This window comes from Hemicordylus capensis, chromosome 10 (genome assembly GCF_027244095.1).
Source record: "Hemicordylus capensis ecotype Gifberg chromosome 10, rHemCap1.1.pri, whole genome shotgun sequence".
NCBI classification, from domain to species: Eukaryota; Metazoa; Chordata; class Lepidosauria; order Squamata; family Cordylidae; genus Hemicordylus; species Hemicordylus capensis.
In genome coordinates, this window is record NC_069666.1 from 11,248,093 (window position 1) to 11,273,452 (window position 25,360).

The 25,360-nt window shown below is 46.9% G+C and overlaps 1 protein-coding gene across 4 annotated transcripts in view; it reads right to left on the minus strand.

The window, feature by feature from the left end:
* The window catches only part of PDE8A (phosphodiesterase 8A), a 157,885-nt gene that overhangs the window by 96,361 nt on the left and 36,164 nt on the right, over positions 1–25,360 (minus strand). The window contains exon 1 of one of the 4 annotated variants that reach the window (XM_053272961.1): positions 22,781–22,796. The exons of the other annotated variants lie outside the window; for them this stretch is intronic. The gene's annotated coding sequence lies outside the window, so the exon portion shown is untranslated. Of the gene's footprint in view, positions 1–22,780; positions 22,797–25,360 lie in introns of those variants that run through there. 4 annotated transcript variants of the gene reach the window in all.

Genomic DNA, 25,360 nt, shown 5'->3' on the forward strand with positions numbered 1-25,360 from the left:
TTGATTTGCAAGCCAGAGGTTGCCGGTTCAAATCCCCGCAGGTCACCTGTTTCAGGCAGCGGTGATATAGGAAGGTGCTGAAAGGCATCATCTCAGACTGCGTGGGAGGAGGCAATGGTCATCCCCTCCTGTATTCTACCAAAGAAAACCACTGGGCTCTGTGGGCACCAGGAGTTGACACCAACCCAATGGCACACTTTACTACAGGACGAGCTCTCCTTTCCCATGTCAAACAGGGACATGGTTCTTTTTCTTCCTATAAAAAAAGCCTTGGGAAGGCTGTAGAGCTCCTGCTTGGTAAGGCAGAGCGAGGCTGGCAAGTCTCTCCTCTGCTTGGGAGGAGACCAGTTTGCCCAAATGGTTTGCCTCCAGCCCCCTGGAGAAATGAAGAAAGATGTCCAAACCGCAAAAGGCACCTGAGGTTCACAACTGGCATCCATCCTGGGCCAGTTGCTGTTGCATTGCCCTGCACACTTCGGAACACTTAATCCAATGTAGCACGCTCACTCTGAGATTAATTATTTCAATTATCACTGATGGGTTTATCAAGGACGAAAGGGGAATTTCAACAGAGTTCAGAACTGCACTAGCTGAGTGGTCAACAGCTGTGAGGTCTGTGGCCCTGCATGCTAGGCGTCCCTTCCCAGATGACCTTGGTGGCTGGCCAGCTGCTGTGGTGCTGCTCTGTCTCATGCGGCAAAGTGCCCTAACCTTGAGGGACAGCCAGGACTCAGATCCCGAGGGGCAAAAGCCCGGCAAATGCTCCCTTCCCAACTGCCACCACAGAGGAGCCAGGGAGCCTCTTGCTCTTTGGGAGGCAGAGAAGAAAGAAGAGAGCCTAAAGAGCTCCGCATGTAAAGATCGAAGCATGTCACTCACTGTTCAGCTCTGTACTGAAGCTTTTCTATAAACCGTTTGGGGAGGTTTGCTTGAAAAGCGGTATATAAATGCCTAAATAAATAAATCCCCATTAACACCACCAGACGCCAAGGTGCAGGATCCAGGCCCTGGCAGCAAGGATTAACTGAGCAACGCCAGAAGCCTGAGCCCAGACATACCCACACAGCCCAAAATGGTCCTCCTGATCTGGACTCATCCAAGGGGTTGGTCCCGGATGCATCAGAAAAGTCTTGCACTTCAGTGCCTGCTTGCCAAAGAATGCATCAGACGGCTGTGCTTGGTTCCATGCCTGGGGATTGCCCCTTTAAGGATCCACATTCAGCACCACAAGGGAGGTGGTCTGAGGGAGGTGGTCATGGCCAAGAGACATAGAAAGGCTCAGTTGGGGCTGGCACTCAATCAGAGCAACTTGTTCTCTCTGAGCTCTCCAAGGTCCTGCAGGCCAGCCTCACCTTGCAGGTCCCTGCGGGAGACCAGGGCAGGACACCAAGAAAATATCAGAAATTTCCAGTCTGGTGGAAGGAACTCAAGCTGTGGACTCCCCCCTGCCATACAGGGTTGATGTACAAAGTACATTACAGTACATTACAAAGTACATGCCTTACAGGGTTGATGTACAAAGTACCACTGAGATAAATTTTTGTGATGCATTCTCAACACTCGGAAGATACACTGTGGCCCTTTGGCCTACCATGCATCTGATAGTTGCTGAGATTTTTGCAAAGAATGCTGGACTAGATCAAGGGCTCCCAGCCTTGGCTCTCCAGATGTTGTGGACTACAGCTCCCCCCATCCCCAGCTCAAATGGCAAAGACCACTGTGGCTGGGGTTGATGAGAACTGTAGTCCAACATCTGGAGATCCAAGGTTGGGAACCTCTGGACTGAGGTCTAATCTGACAAGGCACCGAGTGCATACTTAAGATCAATTAACACAGATTAGTTATGCTTTAACTGCGAAGAAATCCTGAGTATGCACTCTTGCTTTGGAATCTTAACACACAAATCAATGGACCATGGAGATTCTCATTCTTGAAATGCAGAGCACGTGAAAACTAGATCCAGCCCATTCCTGCCCTAGAGCACACTAAGCCAAATGGTTGCATATTATAAAGCCAGACTGGAAATAGTGGACATCTTTCAGGCCAGCTTGCTCATCATTATTGGCGTTCCCATTGTGGAGCTCTTCGCTAGCTTTCAAGCAACACCAAGATGCCCCGAAGTACTCTAAAACCCATCGGATTATTTAATGCAAGAGCAGGAAGGAGGGCTACTAGTCAATGGCTAGGAGTCATAATGGTTATCTGCCACCTCCAGGTTCAGCAGTATGTCTCTGAAAACCAGTTGCTGCTGCACAGCACCAGTGGAGAAAGGCTGTTAATTCCCATGCCCTTTTTGTGGGTGTCCTGGAAGCATCTGACTGGCCATTGTGGAATCAGATGCATCCAGGAGCACCAGTGGAGATGGGCTGTTAATTCCCATGCCCTTTTTGTGGGCATCCTGGAAGCATCGATTGGTCAGATGCAAAACTAGCTAGACCATGGCTCTTCTCTCCATGCTCCCCAGGCCCAAAGGAAATCAAGGTGCTCCCATTCACAGGTACATAGGAAGCTGCCTTCTACCAAGTCAGACCCTTGGATCCATCTAGTTCAGTATTGTCTGCACTGACTCACAACAGCTTTCCAAGGTGTTAGGCAGGAGAATATTCCAGCCCTACCTGGAAATGCCAAGGATTGAACTGGAGGCCTTCTGCATGCAAAGCAGATGCTCAGACCTGAGCAACACCCCAACCCCTCTGAGTTTCACTGGCGATCAAGCCAGCTCTTTCATACGCTAGAGCCACATAACTGCTTTTTCAAGCCATCTTGTGCCTTTTACCGTTGCGATGAGTCTTTTATTTTGTTAATTTTATTTGAAACATCTTTTGTAACGGCTGGTGCCTGGGGCTCGAAGCTAAAAGCCTAGAAGAGCTGTTCAGTCTTTTGACTACTGATCACATATGTTTAGATTTACACAACCCTATTAATAATAAAGCTATTTTGAATTTAATTTCATTGTTTCCAAACTGTAGTATACAAGTCTTGCAGTATACTTGCAGTATACAAGTCTAACAATATTTATATACATATCTAGTGAAATCCTCTACAGCAAAGGAGATTTATTAAATAATAAGATTGCTAAGGTTTCCAGAGCCCAGGACATGGGTAGTCTACAGAGTTGCTTGCCTTCTTCCCACCACACACACACACCACACACTGACTAGCAGAAGCAGAGTAAAAGAGGAAGGGCAGGACAGAAATGTAATTAATGACCAATTATGCAAAAGAGTAAACATTCCAAAATTGTGCAAAATGAGAAGATGCAACATTTGCTTCATCTAAATAATCTACACAGATTGCACCGTTCCACAGTGCATGGGTTCCCAAGCACAACAGAAGCATTTTAGGGAAAGTACATTGCTGATTAAACAACATTTAAAAGGCATCCAGACATAAATGCAAAGAGACAGATTATGTGAAGGACTGGGTCATGCTCTTCCACTCTCCCTGTTGCTTCCCATCCGGTCCCAGCATAGGTCAAGCTGCAAGTGAACTAAGATCGAAAACCCTTCCAGGACTCGGATCGGTTTCAAAACCTCAACTATTTTTTGCTGGACATAACCCAAAGCAAGAGCTCTATTCATCTGAAAGCGGACGCTCTCTGCTTCCACAGCCTGGCATTTACAGAGAGCCATGCTTGATAATAAGCCCTGTGTTTATCTAGCCAGCCTCCTTGCAAATTATTAAAATGCTGGAGTCAACATTTCTTCAAGAATTGACTTTTAAATTTGGTTATGTTGCTCAACAAGCCTAGAAATCAAGTCTCAACGCATTGGTGACACTTTCCAGTCTATTGAGTTGAAACTGCATTTTACGGTACCCAGATCTGATCGCATTTTAAAGTCACTGGGCTGGGATGAAGAGTTCATATGTTCACTTGCTCAGGCTGCTTTGGTTATGGTGTGTCATTACAACAGCAAAACAAAAACAAAAAAGAAAATATAAATAGGCAGGGAAATGAGAGCCAGCGTGGCACAGTTGTAGGAGCGTCCGACGACAACTGTGAAGAACCAAGTTCAAATCCCCACTTAGCCGTGAAACTCACTAGGTGACTCTGGACCAGTCACTTATCTCTCAGCCTAACCTACTTTACAGGCTTGTTGTGAGGATAAACAGAAAACCATGTACACTGGGCAAAACACAAGGTGCTGGTTATCTATCTATATATTTAATTCTCTTCAACGTACCTGTCGCTAATCTCATGCATGGCAGCTCTCATGAGGGTTTGCGAGCAGCTGCCTGGATAGCAACAGGGACGGGACAGGGGAGAAAACAGTGGGAGCAGGAGGTGGTGGCCACCAGGAGGAAGAAGAGAAGGAGGTGGTGGCAGGCTGGGCTGGCTCGGCTGTTGGGAGCAGGAGGCGGCAGCAGGTCAGAGCCCAGCTGCTGGGAGGAGGAGGACGAGGACGAGGCGGCAGCAGGCTGGCCCGGCCACAAGGAGGAAGAGGAGACGGTGGCAGTGGGCTGGCCTGGAAGCCGAGAGGAGGCGGACGCTGCATGGAGTGGGTAGGCGGGAGGAGGTGGCGGACCAGCTTTCTGAGTCCAGTGCAGCAACATGGCTCCACACAAGGAGACCCCCTCTGGGAGGCTGCAAGCAACCTCCCAGGTTCAGAGGTCTCTCCAGGATGCCCCGCACACTCGCACGGGGCATATACGATGGATATTTATATACCGCTTTTCAATACAAGTCCCCAAAGCAGTTTACAGAGATATAAACAAACAAAATGGCTCCCTCTCCCCAAAGGGCTCGCCCTCTGAAAAAAAGAAACATAAGATAGACACCAGCAACAGCCCCTGAAGGGACACTGTGCTGGGGGTGGATAGGGCCAGCCCAGTTTAGCCAACAGAGAGCCTTCTGATTCAGGAAATAAACTCCCGAGTGGTGACATTTTGTGGCCTCCACCTTTCATTGCTGCATGCCATGTTTTTAAAATGAGCTCACGTCCAGATGCAGGTGAGCAGGGAGGGAGTGTAATTTGACTTTTGGCTTCAAAGATAAAATTGTTTTGTTTTGTTTCTCATGTTAAAATGGAATTAGTTTTGGAGTAGGGCTTCTCGAGTGTGGGTCCCCACATATTGTTGGACTACAACTCCCATCACCCACAGCTGCAATGGATGATGCGAGTTTTAGTACAGCCTCTCGGAACCCAAGTCTAGCAACTCCCTGTCTTAGGGAGTTCGATAGTATCCTTCATGAATGTATCTAGACTGGCTCAAAGTGTCTCTGAACCGGTTACCAAATCACCTTTTTTGTTTTTTTTAAGTGCCTGAAAAGCTGGAACTGAATCGAAGGATTAAACGAAATTGACGAAAGCGAAACTAGTAATGAAACCACATTTCTAATGGTCCAAGTCCCTGGCTTAAATTAACACAGTGGTCTTGTGTTTTTCGTTGCCACTGTGTTAATTTTTTTAAATTATCATTCAACACACAGATGAGTGGCTGGTTTTATTACAAACTTGAAGGAGCCATCTGTGGAGCAACGTATCTTTAGAAGTAGAAGTATCCACACTCAAGTGTGTGTGTGTGTGTGTGTGTATGCACGCACACATGCATGTACACACACCCTTCTTGCATCGGTTTTGAAGAGTGACTGACTCATTTGGGGGAGGTCTCCTATTAGCATCAACCTTACTCTATGTAAATCAGGGGTTCTCAGACTTGAGTCCTCAGACGTTGTTGGGACTACAACTCCCATCATCATAAGGGGGGCTGTAGTCTCACACCATCTGGGGACCCAAGTCTGAGAACCCCTTCTTTAAAGATCAAGAAATCAGGATTGCACGGTATATTTACAAGCTCTCCCAAATTGCAACACTTACTGTACATCGAGGGAAAATATCCCTCTTCTCTTTTTTTGCCATAAAATATCTGTGGCTTTTCTGTGTCGCTGCAGGGTACATATCTTGGCTTTCCACCCAGCCAAATGACTCATCAGAAACCAGGGTCTGGCTACAGAATGTCATTTTTTGTTAGATCTGCACGAGATTGACACAGAACACACAATCTTGAGGTAGAAGGCTCCCTACTAATATCAGCCACATGAACAAACAAACACATTCAACCCGCAGACATTTTAGTCAGCTCGCAAGGGGCAGAAACCTCGCTTTTCATGTCAGGGCTGTTGACTTTCCAGGAGCAGCCGTTATATCACCTTTGTGAAAGGAATCGGGAGGCCCGCTTCAATCCCTGCCTCAGAACATGAAGGAAGCTTTCAGTTAACTAAAACCAACTTCTTCAAATGCCTCGTGGCCATCTCTGTTTGAGCGAGGACAACTTAACTCTCTGGGGCAACGTAGCTTTCTAATTAGATGTCAAACAACGCTGGAGTTGCTGTTTTTGACCCGAGGGGATCGTCTGAAAATGTGTTCACACCTTCCTAGGGAGGAACGAGATGCGCACTTCAACATGGGACGGCCACCGAAAATGGCATCCTCATGCCATTTTCCTCTCCCCAAAACATTCAGGCAATTTGCCCACATTTTATTATTTATTACTATTACTACTACTATTCGTGTTTCTCTATTTCATGTATATACTGCCTGACTCCAAAGGCTTTAGACAGTTCACAAAAATAAGAAACACGACAAAAACAAAACAAGACACACTGTTAAAACAATTTTAAAAACATTCATGGATTATTCAGTATTTCCATTCATTATCCACTCACTGCCACCAGCCAGTGCATTATGGGATGAATTGACTCCATGCTCACTTGGAAGAAATACATACATAAAAATCACGTGCCCCACATTCTGATGCCTCCTGGGGGTGGGGGCAGGGATTCCCAACATCGGAAACCCCACTTCACTGACCTCACTGACACAGTGCTATTGCTTAGCATACCATTTAATCCAGCTCTGCCCTCTTCTATTTCCCTTGCATCTTCCCTACTAGGAATGCTTGCCGGTTGAATAGAGCAGGGTCAGCAACCTTTCAGAAGTAGCATGTCAGGTCTGAGGAGGCCTGCTACTTGACGCAAAGCCGGCATCCCCGACCCCTGCGTCAGCCAGGCTGTGATGTTGCCCGCCCCCCAATACCGGCTGTGTCAACTCACCACCAGGCTGGGAGCCCTAGGCCAGGCCTGCACAACAGAAGGCCCAGGGACCAGATCCGGCCCGCGGGGACTTTTTTCCTGGCCCCAGGGCTGGCCCAAAGTTTTGTGGTGCCCAAGGTGAGATGCAAAATGCTGCTTTGCCCCATGGCCCTGGTGGAGGTGAGCCCCCTTTCAAAGTTAACCTTTGCAGCCTTTGAAAGTGCATGAAAAGCAGGCAGAAAAGCGAGCAACCTCCTCTCCTCTCATACTGTGGGTAACCAATAATTCTGTTCATTAGTATTTCCAATGCATTCCTTTATATCTGATTATTTATTTATTTTATTCATTCATTCATTCAGTTTTTATACCGCCCTTCCAAAATTGAATCAGGGCAGTTTACAATAAAACAAAGACAGTTAAAATCAATCAACAATTAAAAATTATAAGATACCATAAAACAACCATCAAACAATAAAACAGTTGAAAAATCCTAAAAAACCAAGGTACAATTATAACCATTTAAAACAATTTAAAAACCCTGGAAGGCCGGGCCAAACAGATAGGTCTTAAGGGCTCTCCTAAAAGCCGATAAAGAGTTCAAGTTACGGATTTCTGCAGGGAGCGCATTCCACAGACCAGGAGCGGCTACAGAGATTAATGTTATTAATGTTAATGTAATCATTAATGTGCTGAATACTGCCCCTGCCCCCCCCCCAACTAAGTCATGGGTGGTTCCGGCCCCCTGGGTTATTTGGGTTGTGCACCCCTGCCCTAGGCTGATCAGCAATTCTCTTCTTCCCAGTGGCATTCAGTGCTCTTCTCCAGCCGGCATTAAACATCACTGGCTGGTCTGTTTCTGTATCCTTCAACAAACTTTTGTGCTTTGTTTCCTCCATTCTGGGAGCTGACAAAGCACAGAAGTTAATTGCTGTAGGCGACAGAGCTTATACATAAGGAAGATCAGCCGCTATTATTCCTGTTGCTACTTATTGTAGCAGGAAGCGGATATCTAGGATTGGTGGTGGAGGTTAGCGGTGTCCAGAACCAGTGAACTGGGTTCGATTCGAACCAGCCGAGTTCAACCGGTTCGAACTCAAACCAGACTGGCCTAAAAATTAAAAAAAAACAACGCCGGTCCGAGTTTGGTCTGATACGGACTGGTTCGAGAGGCTCTGCTTGTAAAGGGAAAACCGGTGGGGACTGCCCTTTGCAAGCGAAGGTGAATCCTGCCTTTAAAAGGGTTCTAAGGGCGGCTGGGCGGGGCAGCAGTAAGAGGGCACATCCATGGAGGCCGGAACTGGGCTGCCGCCAGCCTGCACTGCTGGGGAGGGGAGCAGTGGCAGGATCAGAGGAGCTGTCGTCACCGTGCCACTACTGTCACTGCCAAATCCCGTAAGGTGCCCTCTCACCACTGCATATCCCTATGGCTGCCCTTAGAACTCTTTTAAAGGCAGGGTTCCCCTTTACAAGTGAAGCCCCTCAAACTGGGTGAAATGGGTTGACCCAGTTCAACTGAAAGGACCAGCTGGCTGAACCACAGTCGAACCGAACTGCCAAACCCAGATCCATGCACACCCCTACCGGAGGTGTCTCTGGACGTGACAGGCGGCTGGCTCTCTCTTCCACACACACATTCATGTTCCCATTGATTCATTTATGAGAGAAAGGGAGAGAGTCAGTCAGCAGGCACAGCCAGAGAGATCTCAGCCATTGGTCCTGGTCCTCTGTCTGCTAGAGCAAGCAGTAACATGCCAGCCGAAGGAAGGCAGCAGGCATCATAGCAGGTGGTCTTCCTAGGAGTGTTCTAGCACCACTCAGAATCATCTCTCAACCCACAGGTTGATGACTCCTGGAACAGAGCAAATGGATCCTGGAAGAAGTCACTTGTGAGCATGACAACCAGATGATAAAAAGTCAGCCTGTTCGCTACAAAATCTGCACTGCACTTGGTGGTTGTTTTCGGTTTTTAAAGAAGAATACAGTATCCACTTGGGAGACTTCTAACCCTGGCCTCTGGACAGATGCGACCCCAAAAGAAAAGTAGGGAAGTTTCGTCAAACTTTCTTGTCTCTAAAAATGGAGTTTCCCCTCAAAAGTTTGATAAGAAAGAAAACTAGAACTGTTTGGGAGATCACAGAAAACCTTTCACTTTGACCAAGCATTCCTGAGATTGCCAGATTGCCTCTAAGGAGGATTTGCACATTTACGATTGGCTAGGAAGTCACAGCATCAGTAGACACTCCCCTTTCACAGTTTGAACCCGGGAACCACAAAGGCCCCTAGAGAAGGGTGAAAGCAAAATTCAAAACGGGCAGTATCTTCCTCGAGTTATTTTGCGTAAGCGCCTATTGATCCAAAGAAGACTTCACCACTGGAGGCAAAGGCCGATAGTCACACAGACCTTTCAAAACAAGCATTTGAGCCAAAATTGATCCCCTAAAGAGACACTTCCCAGCACTGAGAAAAGCAGAGAGCAGCACAGTGGGAAATGGCTCTCGCGTTGAAGGTTTCTTGGGCAAAATGGCCCCCGCTTGATAAATAGTAAGGATTGCTGTTCTAGTTTGTTTGAGTAGTCCATGCAATGCTGAAGTCAGTTCATTCATGGTGCGAGAACCATTATTATTATTGGACCCATACTGCAGATAAGAAAGGAAGACAACAAAGCTTGCCTAAGATCAAGTGGAGTTCATGGCTGAGGGTGGAATTGGAAACCCAGGATTTCCCACTGATCACTCACACTCATAGTTACTACACTACATCAGCTCAGTAGAAGTTATACCCAAGGAAAGGGTCTCCTTTCACTTAGACCAGGAGTCCTCAACCTTGGCTCTCCAGATGTTCTTGAACTACAATTCCCATCACCCCCGGCCACAAGATGGCCACAGTGGCTGGAGATGGTGGGAGCTGTAGTCCAACAACATCTGGGGATCCAACGCTGAGAATCTCTGTCTTAGAATAAACGAGCTTTGGATTTGCAAACAAAGGTCCTTGTTATCTTTCGCCAAGTAGACAACTCATGTACTGGCCTTCGCTACTATAATATCAAGAGTCAACATTCTTGTATTTAGTATTTATTATTTACTTATTTACACAGTCAGACAAGTGTTATTAACTGGTTTGTTTTATCCAGACATCGAGTCCTTCCCTAGGACCTGGGATGGCTGAATTTTATTGTCAGTGTTGTTGTTGTTATTATTATTAATTCAATTTCTATAGCGCCCTTCCAAAAATGTCTCAGGGCAGTTTACACAGAGAAATAATAAATAAATAAGATGGCTCCCTGTCCCCAAAGGGCTCACAGTCTAAAAAGAAAGATATACTGTGATTTTCCCAAGCACAGCTGAACCACAGCGAACTAATGAGAACATCATCTTTTCGAGGGACAAAATGTTTCTACAGACGTAAAACACAATTCCCAGAGAACTTTGGAAAGGAACAGAAAATGCCCCAGAGCATCACTGAAATACTCAACTCACTCCATTGGCTCCACAATGAGCGGTGCTGGATCATGAGATTTGATCTAGAGCTCTCCTCTTTGTCCATCCAAATGCACATATTAAGCTTTGGTGTCTTCTGCTCTCCCTGCAGGCAAAGAGCAGGCCCGTTCATATGGCCATTAACTGGATGAGACAGGCACCCCAGGCCTGTCACTCCGGGAGAGGGGGCTCATGTTCATTCCTCTCCCACACCAGCCATGCCCCCTGAGTGCAATGTCACACATGGGGTGTGTAGCCAGCACCTGGAATAGCCAGTGTGGCCCTCTGGACCTCATTTCCCAGCCAGCTTTCTCATCGGCAGAGCATCTTCTTCAGTCTCTTGGAGGGGACAAAGAAAATACCCAGCAGACAACTACGCTGGCAGAGAAATGAAGCTGGCCAGAGCTTGAGGGGATGGGCAAGAGGCAAGCCAGGTAGCTCGCGTTCTTTGAATCCATCCGCCCAATTACAGCTCTGCCCCGGAAGTGTCCTACCAAGCTTTCGACATTTTGGGTTGCGTGCACGTAAAAACCTAGACAGGAGCCGGGGAGCGAGGTCGTCTGCTAAGCACCAGCTTGCACAGGACAAGCAAGTCCTCTCCCCATGGAGTAATCTTTCGAGGACATTCCTGCCAGCTTGCATTTCCATTGCTCCAACAACACACTGATCGAATTTTATAAAAGTTTTTGTGCTCTCAAAATTTTTAGAAGCTTTTAAAAGACCGTTGCAAAGTTGGCCCAATGGCCAGGACAGGAAAAACATGAGAACAGATGGAAAGAGGACAGTCTGGCGATGCTATCACCTCTTTCACATCTCCAGGGGTGTGGAGCTTGTCAAAACCCACAATGAGTGTTCATCCCCGCTCCAGATGGTACTGACCACCCCAGCTGGCTTGTGTACTTTGACAAAGAAACATCAGTACAAGGATTCCTGCGTCTTCAACACTCCCTCCTCACAGATCCCGGGTAGCGGATGATGCCTTGGGAACTTCTCGCCACTCTAGGAAGTTGGGAGTGTCCAACACATGCAACAGATTACGCTACACTTTCATTAACTCAGACAGGAGGTGCATGATTCACAGCATGTGAATCACAGTCTTCCCAACAGAAAGAAAAAATTTGAATTAGGTTCGTGGTGGGGGTTTTTTAAGCCCTTAATATCAGACCTACTGGGGTCTATGGATCCACTGTGCTTTTGCAAAATGTCATTTGAAGGTTGAAAGCTGCAGTAAGCGTTCCATCCTTCCCCGCCATCAACGGATATAGTGACAAAGAGACTCGCTTACGTAGCAGGCATCCCTCCCCATCCCACTGCCCCCAATGTGGCTGTAAGCCTAAGAGACAGACAAGCGTGGCAAACACTCATTAAGATATCCTTATGAAATCTGTCAGAAACAGTTGCCTAATACAAAGCAAAAAGCCATGTTTAATGCCACTTAGCACAGTCTACAGGAAGGGAAGTTGCCTGTGTTCTGCCCAGGACACACAAACTGTGCTGAGAAATTCTCACCAGCAGGACTATTTGGATGTTATTCAACTTAAAAAACAACAACACATTGTCCCTATTTTGGTGACACAAGACAATCCCTGGCATCTCAGGAAGTTTTTCATGCCTGGCTTTTAGCTCGCATCTCCTCCAGAATGGAAGGGGTATGTTCACATATCGGCCAAATTTAGCTATCGAGGAGCATTTCACACACAATTCGGGTTTTTCTTCGCGCATTAGTGTAGCCTGATATATATCCAGGGTAAAAGAAATCCACTTTTTGCATCATTTTTTGGAACTTCAAACTCGCAGTAAAGCCTCACAGAAAACCCACGATAAAGCCTGGGAAAGCTCCAAGACAGCCATTAACTGATCAATACAGACTGTACTGGCCTACTGAACTACAACTCCCATCAATTTATTGTAGCTGGAGGATGATGGGGATTGTAGTTCAGCAACATCTGGAGGCCCCCAGGTTGGGAACCAGTGTTCTGTCTCATGAGTTTTGTAGTGTCAGAGTGCTTTAAATAGTAACTCTTGCACAGTGTGTTTGTATTTCCCTTGCTGATGAAGGCGGTTTGGTACAAGAAGGCAAATATGCCACAAGACTGCAGATGGCTTGGCTTTCTAGACGTGCGAGGTTATTTGTGAGAAGAATGCTGGTTCTGCATGAAAGGGTTTACATACAACGAAAGTGAGAATTCTGCAGGCATCGACTGAGACAGAGGTCACCACCTGCTTGCTTCTCCCTGTTGTAGTTTCTCTCGGGCCCCTCCCTTGACTGCTTGTATTGTTTCTGTGCAGTCTCCTTTTCCCTGTGGAAATCAGACACTTGCTGAAGAGAAGCAGATAAAGGGGTTCTCTCCTTATCTGCTCCCCTTTGGGTGGTTGTTAAACTCCTTTACCCTCTTTTGCTGCCTTGCAAGTGATGGATCTCTTTCCTGGCTTTAGAACCGCGAAACTGAAATCCCTCACAGCTTGTTGGTTCCCCTCAACAACCTGTTGCCCAACCCTTCCTGCTGCATCCAAGCCGACAAAAAGGATCTGGGAGTATTTAAAATGCAGGATGCAAGCTTTTGAATCACACAGGATGCTGTGTCGGAGAGGAGAGTTCGTCTTGTGGCCAACCTCCAAGTTTGTCATATGGGGGGCGGGGGGCAGAGCTTAGAGGGGACTTTGGAATTGGGTTCGAGGACTTGGTACCTACGGTGTGGGGGGACCTACACCTGAATGGAATCTGCATGCTTTCTGCTCATTGTTGCCTTGGTGGAGGAGAGCTAGTCTGGTGGTAGCAAGCATGACTTGTCCCCTTAACTAAGCAGGGTCCACCCTGGTTGCATATGAATGGGAGACTAGAAGTGTGAGCACTGTAAGATATTCCCCTCAGGGGATGGAACGCTCTGGGAAGAGCAGAAGCTTCCAAGCCCCCTCCCTATCTAGCTCAGTATTGTCTTCACAGGCTGGCAGCGGCTTCTTCAAGGTTTCAGGCAGGCATCTCTCTCAGCCCTATCTTGGAGATGCTGCCAGGGAGGGAACTTGGAACCTTCTGCTCTTCCCAGAGCGGCTCCATCCCCAGAGGGGCATCTCTTCCAGTGCTCACACTTCTAGTCTCCCATTCATATGCTACCAGGGAGGACCCTGCTTAGCTAAGGGGACAAGTCATGCTTGCTACCAGCTCTCCTCTTTTAAAGCAAATCAGAGAGGATGCCCTGGTATGCTTCCCGTTCCAGGTATCCAAAAAGGCACCGACAGAATCACTGGCAGTACCAACTCGAAATCCCTCCAAAACCTCTTGGAATCCTGCTGAATCTAGCAGACTTTTTGGGTGGCCCATCCAAACAGGGCTATCACTACACACTGAATAAAACATTTAGGATTATGGTGTGACTCATCAGTAAAACTATCAAAAGGGGCAACGAACAGAGTCTAAACAGCAGCCAATCAAATAACACTCAGTACATTAAATACCCAAACCCTGCCTCAGTATACAAGTCTTGAAAGCCTATTTTGAAAGGGCCAGAGTATCAAATTTAACAGACTTCAGTTGGTCCCATAGTTTAAGGGGCCACCACCAGGAACATCCTCTCGGAACGGGCCACTCGTCTGACAGCCAAAGGAACCAAGAGGTTCTCAGAACGGAATCTCAGAGTTGGGAAGGAACACAACCCTTGTTCCTTCCAGCATAATTGGGTTTTTCCATTAGCTATCTTCAGAGATCCCTGTTTCCTGCCTGTAGGCTTCCAGCAGCATCTGGTAGGCCACTGTGTGAAACAGGATGCTGGACTAGATGGGCTTCCTTGGGCCTGATCCAGCAGGGCCGTTCTTATGTTCTTGTCCACAGATTTAGGCTTAGCCCGCTAACCAGCCATGATTTGAGGTTGCCACCAATCTCCCTCTCTTCCTCCTCCTAGATCCTTTTCTACACAGACAGAGGGCTTAGGAGAGAAGTGGGTCTTCTGTCATTGACAATGGGATATAGAGATGGTCAGAAAAAGTGGAAGCCCTTCCTACTGCTCAGAAAATATTCCTGCTGTCTCTTACCCGCTCAAAAGTGGCAGTGGAAATGAGACCTCTGGGGAGGAAATCTGTGTGGTGCTGCGTGTCCTGCCTGCCAGTCAGAGGGCTGAGGGCACTCACCATTGGCAAGCAGATTTGTAGATGCCTGGTCATCTTATCTCAAATACTGCCACTGAATCTGGCCATTCCTACAAGGGCTTGTACTTCCAAGGGGCACACTTTAACTTCTTCAGAGCGTATGGGTACCACATCATCAAGAGCTGAACCATTTTACTTCAAGGTTTAAAATAGCTATTCACCTATGGCGAGTTAAGGATTGCTGACAGGTGCTTCACTTTTTTAGCCAACGCCAGAAAATGACTAATATAGCAGGCCAGCCGGGTAGTATAAAAAAAACAAAAGGTGGCGGGGGGGAGAATAAAATTTGTGAAGTTATCTGCAAGACAGCTTCAGGTTTTCTCAAATAGATAGAATTAAAACCAAACGTTAAAGGTTACCTCAAGCAGAGAGCTCGGAGGGGAAGAAAATGTGGTGAAACAGGTCTTCCCCCCATTAGAAACAGAACGGTGTGCGTGTGGGAGCCAAAACTTCTGGTTTATAAAACGTTAAGCTTTCACATAATGGAGAGTGACATATTTACAGATTTTACAAGGGAAAAGAATGAGAAAAGTCCTGGGAGTTTAAGTTAAGGCCAAAAGTTCAGCCCGCAGCAGAGAAGGAAGATCTGGAAGAAGGAATACTTCAGAGACTTTGCTATTTAATTACGTCCTCCTCGGCAATCTTCATATCAAGCAGAATTCATGACGCTCTGAGGCTGCCATTTCACGCCCCCCCCACCCTTTTCGAACTGAGAGGCACCGTAAGTCAGACCATCTCCATTCAAACTGTCCAAGTTACCCAGTTTTCAGCTGCAAAGGGCAGCTGAGACAGGAGAACCCCCCAGGGCAGAATTCAAGTCTGGTATCAAACACAGGTGACATCACCCCAGTAGAGACTGCAATGGATGCCCCCCAGTAGCCCCATTCGGGTGTTATAGAAGAGTGGAGATAATGTATTTGCAGCCAGCATTCCTGAGTGTGTGCTCTGAAGCCCCGCCCCTGTGCCAACATGCTCAGAAGCCCCGCCCCTGTGCCATCATGCTCAGAAGCCCCGCCCCTGTGCCATCATGCTCAGAAGCCCCGCCCCTGTGCCATCATGCTCAGAAGCCCCGCCCCTGTGCCATCATGCTCAGAAGCCCCGCCCCTGTGCCATCATGCTCAGAAGCCCCGCCCCTGTGCCATCATGCTCAGAAGCCCCGCCCCTGTGCCATCATGCTCAGAAGCCCCGCCCCTGTGCCATCATGCTCAGAAGCCCCGCCCCTGTGCCATCATGCTCAGAAGCCCCGCCCCTGTGCCATCATGCTCAGAAGCCCCGCCCCTGTGCCATCATGCTCAGAAGCCCCGCCCCTTTGCCATCATGCTCAAAAGCCCCGCCACATCCATAGCTGCACATATAAACGCAATACTTGTGGACAGATTCTTAGGGGGGGAAAGAGGACGGCGCTGCCTTATACCTCATCTTATATTCTGTATTGTCTACTATAGATTATTGTATTATTGTACCATATTATCTACAGTCTTATATTATCTACAGTCTTTACCACTGCCCTGGTGGCGCAGTGGTAAAACTGCCGCCCTGTAACCAGAAGGTTACAAGTTCGATCCTGACCAGGGGCTCAAGGTTGACTCAGCCTTCCATCCTTCCGAGGTTGGTAAAATGAGTACCCAGAATGTTGGGGGCAATACGCTAAACCATTGTAAACCGCTTAGAGAGCTCCAGCTATAGAGCGGTATATAAATGTAAGTGCTATTGCTATTATATCCTGGCAGCAGCTCTCCAAGGTTTCAGGTAGGAATCTCTCCCAGCCAGGCCTATCTGGAGATGCTGCCAGGGATTGAGCTTTGGCCCCACCCCCTAAGGGGAACATCTGATAGCAGGCAGTGCTCTCCCATCCAAATGTAAACCAGGAGAGACCATGCTTAGCAAAGGGGACAATTCATACTCGCAACGGCAAGACCAGCTCTCCTCCCGTTTCCAGAACGCCAGGCACCAGACGTTCGCCAGGCACCAGACGTTCCAGTCGCAAGAAGGGACTGTCCATGAGTGCCGGGTTTGTTTCTGCTGCTGCAGATGTGGGCGGAGTTTCGGGGGCACATCAGCACAGGGGCGGGGCTTCAGAGTGTGCTCTTGGGCGCCTGAACAAGGCCTGTGTTTCCACCTGGATGGAGTTCCACCTCGTGCCCATGCGGCCTCCTCTTGGGGCAGATAATTCTGCTGCATCTCTGCAGCCAGAATGAGCTAAGCAGATCGGAGCCAGACGTGTAAACCAACTGCAGGAAGAATGGAACGGCGCAAGGCCAAAGGCATGAATCATACAGAACCCCAGCACGGCAGCCTCTTGCCTGGGTGAAGCCTTTGAGCCCAAACAAGAGTTCTTTCCTTTTCTTTCTCAGCGCCCACAAGCACTTCTCCCACAGCTCATAACGGAGGGGGGAATCACTCTCTCGTCACAACTCACAAGCTCACAAAGGTGTGCCTCACAGCGCCTCCCTGAATCCTTTGGCTGAGCCTGACTGTTTAACTTGGTGGCCCTAAAAAAACGGAAAAAAACCAACCCCTCTCTGCACCACGGCCAACCAAAAATGCACTAAGAAGCGGTCATCCCCCGTAGCAAAATACTTCGGCCTAAGAGTCAGGCGGCGGCAGCGACGAAGAAAATGTAGAAATGTCTCATTGTGGGAAGCCCCAGCGGGAGCCAAACCGTTGTCCAAGGGGATTGACGTCATTGGAGAGCGGAGGGAACAGGGTGAGGACGGTTCAGAGCAGCTACTATAGATGGCAAAGAGAGTGGGGGGAAACCACACACACACACACACACCACACAGAGAGAGAGAAAAGACTGGTGCACCGTTTGGACAGAGAAGTGACAGATGTAGAAAAGCATCTAATGAAGATAATCCAGGTGTTTCAAAAGGAAGAATATTATCTATTCAAAGGTGGGAGCCTAGTGATAAATGGTTAGCTCATAATAGCATACCCCTTGTGAATCTGGAGGCTGAAAGCACTACACTATGCACTGGCCACTGTGTATATTGGTGGCCCGTACAGGATATGTGCTGAGTCAGATCATCAGTCCACCTGGAGAGCTGGTCTTGTGGTAGCAAGCATGACTTGTCCCCTTTGCTAAGCAGGTTCCGCCCTGCTTGCATTTGAACGGGGGACTACGTATGTGAGCACTGTAAGATAGTCCCCTTAGGGAATGGAGCTGCCCTGGGGAGAGCCTCTACATGCAGAAGGTTCCAAGTTCCCTCCCTGGCAGGATCTCCAAGATAGGACAAGATTTTTTAAAAAAAATTTATAGGACAAGATTTTTTTATTGAACCTTGAGAGAGATTCCTGCCTGCAACCTTGGAGACGCCGCTGCCAGTCTGTGCAGACAATACTGAGCTAGATGGACCAAGGGTCTGACTCAGTATATGGCAGCTCCCTATGTCCCTATTTATTTTACTGTATTTGAAATATTTATACCCCTGCCCTTCCAGTACACTACTGCTCACAAAAATCAGTCAAGCCAATACACGATGAACATAAAACGAAACTTTACATGACAGCTAAATTCTGTGCAGTTGCCTGTTCGATCAGGCAGTCTCTATTAACTTATGAGCTACGAATAGGAAGAATTTAAGGGTTGATAACAGCATGGATTAGACTCGTGTGGATTAATGGATGTGTCTAATGAGAGGTTATCAATATTGATATGAATTGGGTTTTGTTTGGTTAATTAGACTGCATTGTTGTTGTCTGTTGTGATTACTGGTCATATATTGAAATAAACTGCATCCATTAATTTATTCAATATAAAACTAATACAATTAATAGAAACTAACTAAAAACAGTACTCAGTTAAAACCAAATTTAAAACCACATACAGGTTGAGTATCTCCAATCCGAAATCTGGAATGCTCCAAAATCCGGAAACCAACAAGGTTTTTTTAGTAAGTACAAAACATTATTTTCACATGAAATCTGAATTTCATCTCCACCTAAAATGCCATGTTTGAGTCTAACATGACCAGCAACATTATTGCATTGAAAATTTTCTCGCAATTAGTTTTCATTACATTTACAGCTACCTGTAGTTATTGTAAATTCAATGCTTGTTTTTTTAAAAACCTAAAAATAAAATAAAATGCAGTGTACAGTAACCTTTCGTGTATAGACTTGGATCCCATGCCCAAGATATCTCTTTACAGTATGCAAATATTCCAAAATCCGGAAAAGTCCGAAATCCGGAACACTTCTGATCCCAAGAAGTTCGGATAAGGGATACTCAACCAGTATTTATTTAGTTTTCTAGCTATAAGGTGCACACACAGGTGTTATTCTACAAGTTATCTCCTTTTGCAATGCAACTGACAGATGTACTTAACAGCAATTTGAATGCTGATTCAGTCACTCACACTGCCCCCTCCCTCCATGTTTCAGGTGGGCTGCCTACCTTTATGATTAAGCAATTAAGCATCAATGTGTCACTTTAATCAATTTCTGGGAAACCTGCAGCACTGCTCTAGGTAGGGAGGTAGGCTTTGTAGTCAAGGTGCCAGCCAATCAGTACTGTGCATAGCCGGTTTCTGCTGCAAAAATCAGACCATCAGTTTTTCCTGAGCTCAGCTCTGGAGAAGAAGTTGTTCGTTCGCACAGATCAAAGCAAGCACATTTGTAAAACAGCTCCATTGTTCAAGACATGTTTCATTTGTATACAGCCCTGCAACTTCAGAACCATAGCGGAGTGGTTCGAGTATTGGACTAGAATGGGGAGACCCGAGTTCAAATCCCCATTCAGCCATGAAAGTCACTAGGTGACTCTGGGCCAGTCATGCATCTCTCAGCCTAACCTCCCTCACAGAGTTGTTGTGAGGATAAAAATAACCATGTACACAGCTCTGAGCTCTTTGGAGGAAGAACAGGATATAAGCGCAAAAACAAACAAACAAACAAACAAACAAACCCATGAATTTACTGTATTCCCTCTGGATATTGTGTTCTATGCATGTCTTATTTTAAAATGCATGTATTGTTTGCAGGCCCATAAAATATCAAGTTTTCTTTAAGATGCCATGACCTTCGGCCACTGTCCCCTCCTACAGGGATTCCCAGATGTTGTTGACTACAATTCCCAGCATCCCCAGCTGCAGTGCCCTTTGGCTGGGGATTATGTTGTTGTTCCCAACAACGCCCTGGGAACCCCTGTTAGAGGGAACACTGCCTTTGGCTTGTAAGACGAGGCCTGCTGCACTGGAGCAAAAGAGCCATCTGTCCTCAACAGCAACCAGTCAGAGGCCTTCAGGAAGCCCACAAGCAATGCACAAAGGTGATCACAACAGGCCTGTTCCCAGCATCAGACACTCAAAGGTATACTGCCTCTGAATGAGGAGGCTCCATTTAGCGACGGTCGCTGCCATGGTAAACAGCTGCTGCTAGACCTGTCCCCATTAATTTCTCTAATCCTTTCCTAAAGGGCAACCCGTGTTCTCATGGGCAGCCCCCCCTCATGTTGATGGTGACACGCTCCCTCACCCAGCAGTCGAGGGGGGGGGGTTGCCCTGTCCTCACTCCTCAACTGTCCTCTGCACATGCACAGAAGCCAGCTGAGTGGCAAGGGCAAGGCAGCCTCCCCTGCCGGCTGCGGGCACAGCAGCCCCAGGAATGAGCAAGGTGGCCCCGGAAGCAGAGCAGCACAGGTCCAGGGGCCCCTTGCACCCTCCGGCATCTCCGCCCCAGGACACTCTTCTGGTGCCTTAATCAGCTCAACTGACAGGCATTATCCAAATGGGCTTCTGTCCACCAAACCCAGGATCGGGACCTGTGGACGGGGAGGAGGCGAGAAATGAACCACAGGAGTTTTTCCGTCCCGGCTTGCCTCTCCCTGCCCACCTGGCTGTGCCTCGTTTTGCCCATGGCCACATTAGCCCCAGGTGTGTATGTTGGTTATCCACCCGGTTGGGGAAACCGGAATAACCAGCCCGAATATCTGGGGTTAACACGGCAGGGGGTGCAAAACAAAGCACAGCAAGGAGGCTGGAGTGGAGTGGGGACAAGCAGCCCCTGCAGCTCATTTACCACCCCACTCCTCGCAGTGCCTGTGTGGGTCCCACCACCCCTCCCAACAATACACATAGAAAACGGAGAGCCCCTTTTAAGAGAAATGCAGAGCCCCTTTTAAGAGAAATGGAGAGCCCCTTTTTATCTCTCTAGACAGGCATTCTATAATTTATATAACAAATGTTAGAATGTATATAACATTTAATATAATATATAACATTTTGAGCATACACAAACACACACTCAAAATGTTATGAGAATACATGAAATACAGTGTGATGGCCATGACATCATCCATTCATACACACACAACACACACACACAACACACACCCCACTACAATATCTACCATCTGTCCAAGGATGAATTCTCAAACAACAGACATGTAATAAATTAACAGAGATGGAATAAGTCTCCATGCCTGGCTCACAATGTGCTATTTATGTATTCATCCCATTTTATGGCTAGAGTTTTTGCAGCCGTGGGTCAGCTTTGAATGCCAAGCGTTAAAGGCCCCCAAATACATCAAACCAGTATTTCTTAATCTTGGGCCCCCAGATGTCGTTGGACTACAACTCCCATCATCCCCAGACATGGCCTTTGTGGCTGAGGATGATGGGAGTTGTAGTCCAACAACATCTGGGGGCCCAAGGTTAAGAAACCCTGCATCAAACAATTGGGTCCCAAACACTTTAGATCAGGGGTTATCAACTTTGGACCAACTTTGAGAATCCCTGAATTACTGAATAATATAACACTACATTTAAAGCTCTGTGGAAAAAACCACTTTTATTCCAAACTATTTTAGTCATATGCAAATGTAATTAATTAATACCCACACCATAAACCAACTCGCAATGCTTGCACTAGACAACAGCCTTCATCATTTCTGCATTTCAAAAGGGATAACCAAAGATGCTATGGACATAAAATAAATCAGATGCTACACAATCTGTGTGAAAGTCATGACTAACTTGTCTCACTGGTAAATTAAACCCTATTAACATCTACGCAAATTAGTCATGTCTTAGTTTGGATGCAATGGCACTATTTTCAGGGGTCCTGAAACCAGACTGCAGTTAATTTTGTAATTTCCTCCTAATTCTACTGTAGGGTTTAGATATAGTCTTTAATTCCTAGGGCAATGACAAGTCATATTTTAGACTGATCTTTACACAGTTTAAAGATGAAATTTACAAAATTTTGAGTACACTATGGGAATTTTTAAAAACACCACCTACCTAAACATGTATAAGAGTTTTAACATAACTTATTTGCTTTGTTTTCTTTTGGGTAAATACAGGTATAACCTAAATTTAACCACTATTTGTAAGGAGGTCATTTTAAATTCAGGATCATCTTAAATTTGGGTAAATACGGTATGTACTTATTGTATACACCAGAATATATCATTCATCTCTCCTTTCGATAAGCCACCTTTTTCTTATATCTTCACATATATGTGAGCTTATTAAATAATTTAGCAAAATTTAAGAGACTTAATTTTTAAGTCACCCACAAAATCTTCCACCATTTATGGAAAAAGTGACTTAAGAAATATTTTTGAAATACATGTTAATTGCCCTGTAACAGGGCAGAATGTGACAGAAATTCCAAGCTGAGAGCTATTTTCTCATCCTCTTCACTATTTCACACCTGCCACGTCTGCAGCTCAGAGAGTCTCAACCTGGTTCCCACCTTCGTGCTAAACACACACAGCTCAATCCTATGCATGCCTACTCAAAAGCAAGTCCAACTGTATTTAATGGAGTTTACTCCCAAGGAAAATGTGCATAGGATTTTACAGCCTTAATTGAAATTAACTTACAAAACATTCTCTGATTTCATTAGAATTTACTTCCAAGTTAGCATGCTTAGGCCCAAATTACACAAACAATGGGAAATACATACGTGGATCTCCTGAAATGTTGGATTGTATTTAAAAACGAGACAGTGTTAATCCAAGCTTCCTTTCTACTTTAGGATCACAGCCTAAAATAAAGCATAATAGGAACACAGGAAGCTGTCCTCTACTGAGTCAGACCATTGGTCCATCTAACTCAGGATTGTCTACACTGACTGGCAGCAGCTCTCCAAGGCTTCAGGCAGGAGTCTCTCCCAGCCCTACCTGGAGATGCTGCCAGGGAGTGAATCTGGGTCCTTCCACTTGCCAAGAAGATGCTCTTTCAACGATTCCAGCAAAAAGTTCAATGACTGAAGTCATTGAACTTCAATGCCCAGCATTGTGGCAGGCGATGATGGGAGTTGTAGTCCAACAATAGGAGGAGATCTTTATTCCAGCACACCTGAGTTCAAATCCCCATTCAGCCACAAAACACACTGGTTGACTCTGGGCTAGTCACTTCTCTCTCAGCCTAACCTACCACACAGGGTTGTTGTGAAGACAAACAGCCATGTCATTGGCTGCTCGGAGGAAAAGCAGAATATAAATGTAAAAAAATAAAAATAACACACCCTGAAGCAGCTATGAAGCCATGAGGAAGGTGGAGGGAAAGCACCCTCCTGACCCCAATAACATGAGATCATGAAACAATTACATCTCATTGTTCTGCTGGGACTCTTGAGAGTTGGTCTATCCTTTCACCATCCACACATTAGAGCAAGGGTCGGCAAACCTGGCCCTCCAGCTGTTGCTGAACTACAACACCCATCATCTCCAGCTGGGGGTGATGGGAGTTGTAGTTCAACAACAGTGGGAGGGCCAGGTTCACCCCACCCCTGTGGGAGAACCTGTCTGGTGCTGTAGGAAGAGTGCTGAACTGGGACCAGGGAAACCTGGATTAAAATCCCCCAGAGCAACCTTGGGCCTGTTTCTTTGTCTCATCCTAACCTCTCTTGCTAGTTTGCTCTAAGGAAGGCGGGCCCTACACCAAACAGTCCACAGAAAAGAGCATCTTTAGTACCCCTCCCCAATCATTCATTCATTCCAACTTTTCAAGGCCTTTTAAAAATGGCTTTTAGAATCCCAGGAATCTGAGTTGAAAGGAACCTTAGAGGTCTAGTCCAATCCCACGGTTTAGCCCATCATAGAAGTTGATCCATTTGCGTGCACAGATCTATAAATATTTATTCATGCCCTATATAAAGCAAACAAAAACTGGTCCCCTCTAGTCTAGTAGAAACTTTCTAGTTTGAAGAATTTCTTTAGTTTGAAGGATTAGCCCAGTGATCTTCACTATTTTTCCAAGGACGGGGCGGGGGCGCGGGGAGCCTTAAATGGTCTGGAGAGAGGAGAGCCGGTCTTGTGGTAGCAAGCACGACTTGTCCCCTTAGCTAAGCAGGGTCCACCCTGGTTGCATTTGAATGGGAGACTAGATGTGTGGGTACTGCAAGAGATTCCCCTCAGGGGATGGAGCCGCTCTGGGAAGAGCAGAAGGTTCCAAGTTCCATCCCTGGCAGCATCTCCAAGACAGGGCTGAGAGAGACTCTTGCCTGCAACCTGGGAGAAGCCGCTGCCGGTCTGTGTAGTCAATACTGAGCTAGATGGACCAATGGTCTGACTCAGTATATGGCAGCTTCCTATGTTCCTAAATGTGAGTGTCATTTCCCACTGTGCTGCTTCCTGCACAGCACTGTGCTTTTCTCATTGCTGGGAGGGCCCTTTGAGAGAGAGGGAGCCCTCTTGAGCTTCAGAAGCGAAGCGCTGGGAAGGGCTATGCTTCCCAGCACGCCATCTATGCATTCCAGGATGGGGCTGGGGAGCTCAGGAGGTCTCCATTCCCTTCAAAGAGCCCCATCAAGGCTGGGGAAAGCACAGCACTGTATGGTGGGAACAGTCACCTCCCCATGGTGCCTAGGGGACCCATGCAGAGAGCTCAGCCTCCCCCAAAGCTCTACCCAGGCCCAATAAACAATTAGTCAAGGAGAAGCACTTAGGGTTGATGGGCCTCCAGGTCTTATAATGGAGAATGCTGAATTAGCCCAAGGCCCCCCCTTACCTTTACCCCCAAGCCTGGTGTCCCTAGCGGCTGCCCAGGTCATCTGCCCCTAATTACAGAACCGGATATAAGATTAAAGTGGCTCACACTCACACACACCCCCCACACACACCCCCCCCACAAACGTCTTGGAGAAAAGGTGGCAAATGCAGGAAACAAAAGAGGAGTAAGTTATCTGTAACCCAGTTCCAGCCCAAAATCTGGAACTGGGTGGTTTAACTTTTACCCCGCAATTTCGCTGGACTGTGGCACTACTGTACATTTTAACCCTTTCTCTATAACAGCTCTGTAGTCGAATGGATCTATAATCAATCCAGCCACCATGAATGGTTCACCTTTTGCTTCTTGGCTCTTGGCAGGATAGCTTCTCCCCTCATCTTGTTTCGCCTAATGCCAAACACACTTAGTCAGAATGGCACAGCGGGGAAGTAACTTGCCTAGTAAGCATGAGGTTGCCGGTTCGAATCCCCGCTGGTATGTTTCCAAGACGATGGGAAATACCTTTATCGGGCAGCAACAATATAGGAAGATGCTGAAAGGCATAATCTCATACTGCGCGGGAGAAGGCAATGGTAAACCCCTCCTGTATTCTACCAAAGACAACCACAGGGCTCTGTGGGCGCCAGGAGTCGACACGGACTCAACGGCACAACTTTACTTTAATGCCAAATACCCCCTGGCTTCGAAATTACACACGCCCTTTTACCTGGAGCAGCTTAACACTAGGTATGTGTGCATATTAATCTGTT